Genomic DNA, 11011 nt, shown 5'->3' on the forward strand with positions numbered 1-11011 from the left:
TGTTGTGTCTCTTTGGTCAGTGTTTTCTGTACATTATCCATCTTTGCCTCCAGTATATTTCCAATGTCTTGCATCATCTGTATCATCAACAATCTAAAGTCTCTTTCTGGGATGCTGAGAGTCTCCTCATGGCTTAGCTGATTTTCTGGGGTTTTTCCTTTCCCCCTCATCTGAGTTATAGTTCTCTGTCTTTTCATTTTTATAGGTTTTTGGTGTGGTGACCTTTTTACAGATAGTAGAGTTGTAGCCCCTCTTACTTCTGTTATGTGCCCCCCTGTGGCTGAAGTCAGTGTGGGGGTTTGCTGTAGGCTTCCTGATGGGGGGGGCTGATGCCTGCCCCCTGGTAGGTGGAGCTGATTCTAATCATCCTGGTGGGTGGGGCTTAGTCTCTGGATGGGATGAGAGGCAGCTGTTGGCTGAGGGGTCTTTAGGTAGCCTGTTTGCTGAGGAGTGGGGCTGTGAGCCCACCTGGAGTGTTTTTTGCCCTGGGGCTTCTCAGCACTGACTGATAGTGGGGCCAGATTTTCCCAAAATGGCCACCTCCAGAGACAGGCAAGCTGCTGAATATTCCTGAGAGCTTTGCTGTCAATGTCCTTCCCTCACAACAAGCCACCTTCACTCCTGTTTCCCCAGGATGACCTCCAAGAACTGCAATCAGTTTTGACCCAGGTTCCTATGGAGACCTTGCTCTGCCCTGGGACCCAGTGCATGTGAAAGTCCGTGTGCGCCTTTTAAGAATGGGGTCTCCGTTTCCCCCAGTCCTGTGGCGCTCCTGTGCACAAGCCCCACTGGCCTTCAATGCCAGATACTCCAGGGGCTCTTTCTCCCAGTGCCAGGTCTCTGCATGTGAGGGCTTGATGTGGGGCTCAGAAATCTCACTCCTGTAGGTGAGGCTCTGTGAACTAGTTAGTTTTCAGTCTGTGGAGCTTCCCCTTGGGATGTATAGGGGTGTTTATATCACCCAATCACCCCTCCTACCTCTTGTTGTGGCCTCCTCATTTTCTTCTGGAGTAGGACACCTTTTGTAAGGTTTCTGGTCCATTTGGGTGGAGATTGCTCAGCCTTTAGTTGTGAATTTTGTTGTTTTTGTGAGAGAAGTTGAGCTCCAGTCCTTCTATCCCGCCATCTTAATCCTCTCTATCCCTCTCTGTTATCCCTTAATTTTGCCCAGCAGCCATATTTGCATATTGCAGCACTGCCTTCCCTCTCTGGGCTAAGTCTGTGATGCTCTTTGTTTACTTGAGCTTATCAAGACTTGAATATGTGGAAGTCCATGCCATTCCCAATCATGATAGTGATAGAGGCAGACGCTGTGTGTCCAGGCCGGGCTAGTCTCAGCCATGCCCTGTCTATACACCCTCTTGTAGGGGGAGCTGTTGTGAGAAGAGCTGAGTTGACCTCTAATGTAACCCTTTTCTCCTGTGTCCCCAGATCCTCTTAGAGAAGAATGGCTCCTGGAAATGGTTCATTTGTGACTGACTTCATTCTGGTGGGCTTAACGGACCATCCAGCTCTCCAACTTCCTTTGTTCTTGCTGTTCCTAGCAATGTATACGGTCACTGTGCTGGGAAATTTTGGCTTGATCACAGTAATTGGGCTGAATTCACACCTGCACACCCCCATGTACTTTTTCCTCCTCAACTTGTCCTTCATAGATCCCTGCTATTCTTCAGTGTTTACACCAGAAATGCTCACACATTTCTTATCAGAGAAGAAGATTATCTCCTACCAGGGGTGCATGACTCAGCTCTACTTTTTCTGTTTTTTTCGGTATTTCTGAGGCATGTGTGCTGACTGCAATGGCGTATGATCGCTATGTGGCCATCTGTAACCCCCTGTTGTATAACATTGCCATGTCCCCCAAAGTGTGTTCCAGCCTTATGCTTGCTTGCTACTTGATGGCACTTTCTGGTGCCATGGCTCACACTGGATGCATGCTGAGACTGACCTTTTGTGACGCAAATACCATCAACCACTACTTCTGTGACATCCTCCCTCTGCTCCAGCTCTCCTGTACAAGTACCTACATCAATGAAATGGTAGTTTTTATTACGGAAAGCATCAACATCAGTGTGCCCAGTCTCACCATCTTTGTTTCTTATGGGCTCATCCTGTCCAACATCCTTCGCATCAGCTCCATGGAGAGCAGGTCCAAAGCCTTCAGCACCTGCAGTTCCCACATAATTGCAATTTCTCTGTTCTTTGCATCGGGGGCAATTATGTACCTCCGACCATCATCTTCTGGGTCTATGGATAAGGGGAAAATCTCTTCTGTCTTTTATACCAATGTGGTTCCCATGATGAATCCCTTAATCTACAGTTTGCGGAACAAAGATGTTAAATTTGCTCCGCAAAAAACCCTGAGGAGAAGATTCCGGTTTTGATAGAATCTGTTTCTGTGGGTGTTGTCATTGGATAGGAGATTCAATGTGTTTATTGATAATATTTTTAGTGGCAGTCTTCTTACCTTATTTTTTTCTCGTCTTGGTGAATGAAATTTGAGTCTTTTCACCAGCCGTTTCCAATTTATTAGTGTACATCTTTTTTCACAGTCTATTTTCCTTTCTTTTTCCATCCTATGTCTTTTTACGAAAAACATTACGAAGTAAGCTCATCTCTTTTTATTTTTAAGTTATCCTTATGAATTTTCCCTTTTTTCACTTGGAAAAGCAGAAATGGTTCTGCTAATGATTAGTAAAGTTACACGTTTAGCTTTTTGGCGTCATTAGTAAAGTGACTCATTTGGCTTTTTAAAATCATTTTGAGTGATCAGTAAAGTAATATCTTGTGCATTGGGGGGTTTCTGAAATGCCGCTGGGGCCATTGGAAGCATGAATGAGATAAGCTGTTTCTCCACTTCTCCTTCTCCCTGCAGTTGTCAGGAATATGACTCCTTTCAATGCCTGTGTCTCTCAGTTATAGCAGATTCCATAAAGACTATCATCAAATACACCCCACTTGCAAACTGTGAATATGATGCATTTAAACGCTGTTACATATACACCTCAGAGATTTCATATTCATCACTATATTTGAAGTAGTATTTGGTTTTCAAAACCCATTTACTATATGGGAAAAACACTGAGCATCAGAGAGGTTAGTGATTTACTTAAAATCACACTGCTTCTTTCTGAAAAATTTTAGAATCAACACTTTGCCTCCTGATTTCAGGTCTACTACTCTTTCTAGCATACTTTCTGTCTACTTCATTTATTTTAAGGAAAAGAAGATATGAGCAAGCTTTTCTTTGAAGGCAGACTTCCTGTAAAAAATAGTGTGAAATGAAATGTTTTCAGGGTCTTGTAATTCAGAGAAGAGGGTGTGGAGGAAAAATTTCCCATGAGCGTGTTCTAGCCCACCATGCAAAGAGACACAGTCAGTACATAAGAGGTCCCTTGGGGATGAATGGTGAGATTTAGAAAGTGCATTTCTTTCTGAATTTGTATCGTGCTCAGGAGAGTATTGTCATTATCTTTCACTGTTCATAAGGCTTTGATTAACACTTATTATACACAATGATCACATACTAACAGCGGTTTGCAGAAGGAAGACCAATTTGTGGAGAACTAGGTAGAGAGAGGACAACCTCTTAAGGAGATAAACTAGTGATTGGTAATTGAAGCTCACATTAGGAGGAATGAATACAACGTGAAATGATGAGAGAGGATAGCGCTTCTGTGACTGTTCTTTCTGGAGCCTTTAGAAACATTGTGGGTATTACCGGATTTCTCAGGATAGAATAAAACTGACGTTATTCTGTTGTTAGTGTTAAATGACAAAACCAGTGGATCTGGGAACCAAAAAAAAAAAATTCCTCCTGTGTTGTTGGTTTCTGTATGCTACTCTCATAGAGATTTTTAAAAAATTAAAACATAATTAATTTTCAACATTGTCTAATTTGGAGTTTTTTTAAGCTAGAGAATCCTCAAATTGCACTTGAGAGAGCAATGTTAATTTGAAAGCATATGTGGTGAATAAGTTCATTTTTACAATGTCTTTTTTAGAAAAGTATCTTGGATTATTTTCTTTTGAGAATATAGGCAAAGAGATGACCCCACCCACTTAAAAATCTTTAACATGATGTCCAGAGTCAATTGAAACATGTTCTAATATCACTACCATAACATTTGCTAGTTTACTGGTTTTTTCATCTCCATTCACTCTTTAGCTATTTTGAAATTTATCCTAGGCACATTGTTGGCTCTCTTGTTTGGTTTTAGATGCTCATTGCTAAATGCTTGACTTGCGGTTTTATTTATTTATTTATTTATTTATTTGTGTCTTTTGTCTTTTTAGGGCCCCACTTCCAGCATATGGAGGTTCCCAGGCTAGGGGTCGAATCGGAGCTGTAGCCACCAGCCTACGCCAGAGCCACAGCAACGCCCGATCCGAGCTGCGTCTGCAACCTACACCACATCTCACGGCAACGCTGGATCGTTAACCCACTGAGCAAGGGCAGGGACCGAACCTGCAACCTCATGATTCCTAGTCGGATTCGTTAACCACTGCGCCACGACGGGAACTCCCATATTTTTCATTTTGTTCTTCTTTTAGTCACTGTCTCTTCTGGTCACTTTGTTGTCCATATTGAAAGAAAAGTGTATCTCAACAGGCAGACCCTTTGGGAAGCTTTGTAGGTGGCATCGAGTGTCTTCAAACTGGTATATATTTTAGAGTATTTAAGGTGGCTCAAAGAGTGGGTTACAGTTGACCATCTTTTAGTTAACACGATTCAAAATACACATGAATCCTCTTTCAATCTCAGACAAATCTCATTCTTTAAAATTAGGTTTCATTCTTTTGGATGATTTTGCAACAATTATCAGAAAGCCATGTGCATACGAATTGTAAAAGTTAAGGTTGGCCAGGTTCAAGGAGGGGCAATTTAATTTTTTAATCAGTACATTAAAATGCTTTAGAGCTCTATGGACTTCTTTCAAAAGGGAGGGATATGCCAGAGAAAACAGGTCCGTTGTTTTCCATGCACAGCATAGAATAGCCATGTGTAGATTTTGGTTCTATTTATCAGTTGAAATGGGATGAAAGAAGGTGTGGGGTAAAATATGACTCTGTTGAAGTTGTCCCCTGGCTGAGACTCAAACAGGGGAGCCATGGGCCTCCCCCTTGCTTGCATGCTTGCAGGACAGAGCTGGTTCTAAGTCAGTGAGAAAGCTTTGATCTTCTAGGCCTAATAGAAATGGTCCTCTGAGTTTAGGACCAGAATGTCCCCTGACTACATCCTGAATTGGTTTGATGTAAACTTCCTCTAAGGGAGCTACTGTGACTGCTCAGGGTCAGGCTTGGAATGAACAGGAAGAGAGTGCCCTGTGGTTAAGACCTGAGGAAAACTGGAAATAAAAGTGTTCTGATTTCTATATCCCTTCAATTCCTGACCCCCCACTTTACTGCAACCCATTGTACAATCCTCTTTATATTGTTTCTCGACACACACACACACACACACACACACACACACAGACACACACACAAGAGTGTCTTCAAGTGTTGTATTTTATGAGGTCACTGCCTATCATCAGCTGCATGGCACACAACCCACCTTTAATCTTTGCAGACACATTCAGGTTGGTGGCTCCGGGCTCCAGTGCCTGAGGGCCAAGGCTAAGAAGGAAGTACTTGTTGAATCCAGCCAGAGGGAATGGTTGTTGAAGTGGTCATCCATTGAATTAGGTATCAACTAGAGCAGCAAACAACACTCCCATTTTGTGCCCATATTTGATGATGTGTGTAATGGGGTGTATGTCTGAACTGAGAGAAAGTCACAAAGGTAGTTTTTGTCATTAGAGCGTAGTGGAGTTGTGTGCTACCCATGGACACTTTCACATCAGACTAATGTACTGAGAATTGTTCGTGCAATTTGATTATGATGAATTGATGTCCACATTGAGGACAGACAGTAGTTTTTCAAAGTCGGGTATAGCTGACTTTTCTCTCAAGCCCAGGAACTTTTCATTGTATATTCAGCCTGGCACCAGATGAAGTAATTGTTTTATATGCCGGGTTTGTTGTCCAAAATCTGTACCTTTTTACACATGACATGCTCAATGTTGGTCAGTTTTCCATTCTGAGGCAGCGACCTCTTCCTTGGTGAGTGGGAGTCAGATAGAATCACCTGGGCTCTTTAAGTCTCTCTGTGATGTAAAATGTAATAGACCCACTTCAGATATTAATGTACAGAACACATAGTGTGTTCTGATTGCTCTTAGCGGTGGTGTTGCTTTTTTTTCAATCCTATCATGTCTGCCAGGAGATCCTGGTTACCATTTCATAGATAATGAAGCTAAAGCTCAGAGATGTTGATGGCTTTTTCTAAATTACAGTTGAGAAGTGGTACGGCTGAGACCAGGACTTGGGTATTCCGATTCTCAATAGCAGGTTTAAAAACCTTATACTGAATGTACCAGTGAAACATGGACAGTGGTTTTAGTGCATGAAATGCTTCTGGATACAAAAATAGGTGCAAACATTAGAAATTAAGAAAAATATCTGTAGCGTATCCTTCGCATTTCATTGATAGGTATTGCTTAATTTAGAATATTAGGGTGGTCTCCAACAGGCATTGTTACTCACAGGCGCTTGCTCAGTGCCAGAGTCAGCAGTAAGTTCTTCCTTTCAAGACCTTTTTGAACCTTCAGGTCAGTGATATTGACAAGCACTGGTGTGATTAGCGCATTCTGCTTGCTGTTCCCCTCTTCTTGCATAACATTCATTTCCCAGACAGACATTCTCGCAGTGAGACGTAGCAGGTGACTGAGTTCTAGACATGATGGACATAATTCCAGGGCTGTGGTGTGCCCTTTGCACATCCTCTCTGTGCTGATCACATGACCTTGAGGCCCTACTTTAGTGATAAAGCCAAGAAGGAAAAGCCAGAGAGGGATGGCAGTAGACTCAGGAAGGAGAATGGCAGACTGGAGGCAGCTAGCGTTAAGTGGGGCATAGACAGGGCTCTGGTGTGCTGGCAGTATTCTACTTATAAATCTACCTGGTGATTATAAGCTGTCCATTTTATAATACATTTTTGAAGTGTGTGTTCTAAGCTTTCACACATGTATTTTTGCTTCGTATCACAATCAATTGGGATTACAAAAGTATGATGAATTTTACTTAAACATCAAAGTAATTGATAAGCCAAGATTGAAGATAACAATGTAAATGTATGGAATCAGCCGTCCTAGTACAGATCAGCTCCCTTCGTGGAAATCAGCAAGATTGAGTAGTAGGTACAAAGTTCTCCAAACCTGTTTATGGCAGAGATAATCCTTTTACCAGATTCAGTGAAGAATTTCCACTAGTGTCTGTGTGTGGAAGAACATCAGTGAACAAGCTGAAATGGTATATTTGTAGTAGATGTGAAACCTTTAATTTAATGGTCTAGGAAAGGGGAGTTAAGTCTTATTCCCTCTTACACAAATTTATTTTCTTTCCCTTTTTTCACAAAGTCTCTCCCTAAAGTCCTTCTTCAGGCATTTTTCAATTGAAATATGAACAATATCATGTTAGCTTCAGATGTATAGCCTGGTATGTATATCACAGTGCTTTGACATTTAAATACATTATGAAGAGGGAAAGGGGTGGACTGTGAGTTTTGGGTTAGTAGATGCAAACTGTGACCTTAGAATGGACAGGGAGTTACTGCCTAGGTACTTCTGGATGCCATAGGCAGGGCCAAAAAAATTAAAGAAATAAAAAATTAGACATTGCAGTCGTTATAACTCTGCAGGTATAGTTCAGTTAAAACCTAAAAAGGACCTGAAATTGTGTAGTGCCTGAGGGAAAAGGATGGAAGTCAGTGTGGCTGCAGACTAATGCTTAGCATGTGAGAGATGTGAAAACTGTTCTGAAGGTTTTCAACAGAGAACAGTCGAGGTGACAGAATTATGTATGGCGTGCCTCCTCTGTGCTGTGTAGTATGCATAGCACTACAAAGGAAGTAGTAAGCAAGCCAGAAGAGGTGTTTTTGTTTATAGAACTTATAGTTTATAAGGGATCCTAGGAATTAAAGAGAAGATGTCTGATAGGTTTTATGATGGAGCACCTCCTGGAAGTTTTGAGAGGGTAAATAATGATAGCTGACATTGTCTGACTGTGTAGCATGTGCTGAGGCCTGTTCTGTTTTTCATTTACTCATAAAGGCAACCCAATGAAAGAGATGCTATTGTTCTCATCACTCTTTTAGAAATTGTGAATCTGAGGCATGGAGAGTTCAAGGACCATGCCCCTGTTAGTAAGTATGGGGTTAGGATTCAAACCCATACAGTCCAACACTACAGCCTCACTCTTTTGTGTAATAAGAAGGAAATGATGACCTCACTTAATGAAATATTATATTAAAGGACCCAGCTGCATCCTCATTAGGAAATTTCCAATAGCTGTTTCAATGTAATAACTGTAAAAGTGAGAAAAAGTTGAAATGAAATTTTTTTGAGATAACTGATGAGGGTCAAAACCTGACATGATTTGCTATAGTCTATGCACAGTTTCAAGTAATGCTCTTAAAAAAACCAATAGGCAGACTCTGGAGTTTTTGTTTGTTTTTTCTTGCTTTTCTAGGGCCATACTAGTGGCACATGGAGGTTCCCAGACTAGGAGTCTAATCAAAGCTGTAGCCACCAGCTTATACCAGGACCACAGCAACACCAGATCCGAGCCTTGTCTGCGACCTACACGATAGCTCACGGCAAAGCCAGATCCTTACCCCACTGAGCAAGGCCAGGGATCAAACCCGCAACCTCATGGTTCCTAGTCAGATTCGTTAACCACTGAGCCCCGACGGGAACTCTGAGGTCGGAAAATTTATTTAGGATATTGGAAGACACTGAGAAAGAACCTATGCAATAGATTTCCTTAAGAGATGAAGATAATAGGAAGATGGGAGTTAATTTTTGCCTCTGCCTTGGGAATGTAGAATCCCTGGAGTCACCTGTAAGCTGGATTACATATTGAGTCCCTAAGGAACTAAAGAGAGATCTTGGTTCATGGTGTAAATACCATCCTCTAATTTTCTTTTGTTTGTAGACTGTAGTGCCTGGTAGAGACGCTTAGCAAGTTTCTACTCTGTGTATGTTCAGTTGTGCTTGGTCCTTAAATGCACATTCAGTCTTCTGTGTCTTATCAAGTCGCAAAGCTGGTGACAATGCGATTTATTTTTCCTTGCTGCTTGAGAAGACTCAAAGTCCTAATCTGACAGTAATATGTGTAGTTCAGAAAGATTCCAGGGCATAGCTGAAACGAAGTCTGGGTTGCATCCTCTTAGAATCAAAGGAACCACTGCCCCTGAAGGTGGAACTGCCTTTCCAGGACCACAGGGCAAACAGCAAGGGTAAGAGGGCTCAAAGGTTGCTGACTTAAGGACAGTGAGTTTCTGAATACTGCTATTACCATCCTTCTGGTTTTGAGATGGAAGACCGGGGATGTGAGATCTGCCAGTTTCTTTCCCACTTTGTGCAGTCCTGAGAATGTGTTCCAGGAAGATCAGAGGGTATTCTGAGATGAGGAGGCTCAGCAAGTGCAATATCTCAGTCAGTAGGTTCTATCTGTGAGCAGACTCTCAGTCTGCCACATGAGGGAGTAATGTAACTCCTCTGAGCTTTTGTTCCCATGGTTTCTGGGAAGGGAGAATCCTTTTGATTCTCAACCCAGCAGGTGTAATCTGCATTAGAGGCCAGCCCCAGGCAGCTGGGGTCTCTGCATACCATTGCTATTGTAAAGAGAAGGCTGAAATGAGTGAAGAAAGGGTTTCTGTCCTAGTTCATCCCTTCTCTTATCCCTTGGTTTTGCCCAGCAGCCGTGTTTGCATATTGCAGCACTGCCTTCCCTCTGTGGGCTAAGTCTGTGATGCTCTTTGTTTACTTGAGCTTATCAAGACTTGAATATGTGGAAGTCCATGCCATTCCCAATCATGATACTGAGAGAGGCAGATGCTGTGGGTCCAGGCTGGGCTAGTCTCAGCCATGCCCAGTCTATACACCCTCTTGTAGGGGGAGCTGTTGTGAGAAGAGCTGAGTTGACCTCTAATGTAACCCTTTTCTCCTGTGTCCCCAGATCCTCTTAGAGAAGAATGGCTCCTGGAAATGGTTCATTTGTGACTGACTTCATTCTGGTGGGCTTAACGGACCATCCAGCTCTCCAACTTCCTTTGTTCTTGCTGTTCCTAGCAATGTATATGGTCACTGTGCTGGGAAATTTTGGCTTGATCACAGTAATTGGGCTGAATTCACACCTGCACACCCCCATGTACTTCTTCCTCCTCAACTTGTCCTTCATAGATCCCTGCTATTCTTCAGTGTTTACACCAGAAATGCTCACACATTTCTTATCAGAGAAGAAGATTATCTCCTACCAGGGGTGCATGACTCAGCTCTGCTTTTTCTGCTTTTTCGGTATTTCTGAGGCATGTGTGCTGACTGCAATGGCGTATGATCGGTATGTGGCCATCTGTAACCCCCTGTTGTATAACATTGCCATGTCCCCCAAAGTGTGTTCCAGCCTTATGCTTGCTTCCTACTTGATGGCACTTTCTGGTGCCATGGCTCACACTGGATGCATGCTGAGACTGACCTTCTGTGATGCAAATACCATCCACCACTACTTCTGTGACATCCTCCCTCTGCTCCAGCTCTCCTGTACAAGTACCTACATCAATGAAATGGTAGTTTTTATTACGGAAAGCATCAACATCAGTGTGCCCAGTCTCACCATCTTTGTTTCTTATGGGCTCATCCTGTCCAACATCCTTCGCATCAACTCCACAGAGGGTAGGTCTAAAGCCTTTGGCACCTGTAGTTCCCACATAATTGCTATCTTGTGTGTTATTTGCATCTGGTGACTTTATGTACCTCCGACCATCATCTTCTGGGTCTATGGATAAGGGGAAAATCTCTTCTGTTTTTTATACCAGTGTGGTTCCCATGTTGAACCCATGAATATATACTTTGAGGAATAAAGATGTAAAAGTGCTCTGAGAAATACTCTGAGGAAAAGAAGGTATTGA

The 11011-nt window shown here is 42.5% G+C and overlaps 2 pseudogenes; both read left to right on the forward strand.

The window, feature by feature from the left end:
• Positions 1-1390: 1390 nt before the first annotated feature.
• On the forward strand, positions 1391-2384 carry LOC100525476 (olfactory receptor 8B8-like; annotated as a pseudogene).
• A 7637-nt stretch (positions 2385-10021) lies between these two features.
• Positions 10022-11011, forward strand: LOC146399904 (olfactory receptor 8B8-like; annotated as a pseudogene).

This window comes from Sus scrofa, chromosome 9 (genome assembly GCF_054392235.1).
Source record: "Sus scrofa isolate SSC_HxYL_T2T_F1_AM1 chromosome 9, Sscrofa_HxYL_maternal_Yorkshire_Landrace_v2.0, whole genome shotgun sequence".
Taxonomy (NCBI): Eukaryota; Metazoa; Chordata; class Mammalia; order Artiodactyla; family Suidae; genus Sus; species Sus scrofa.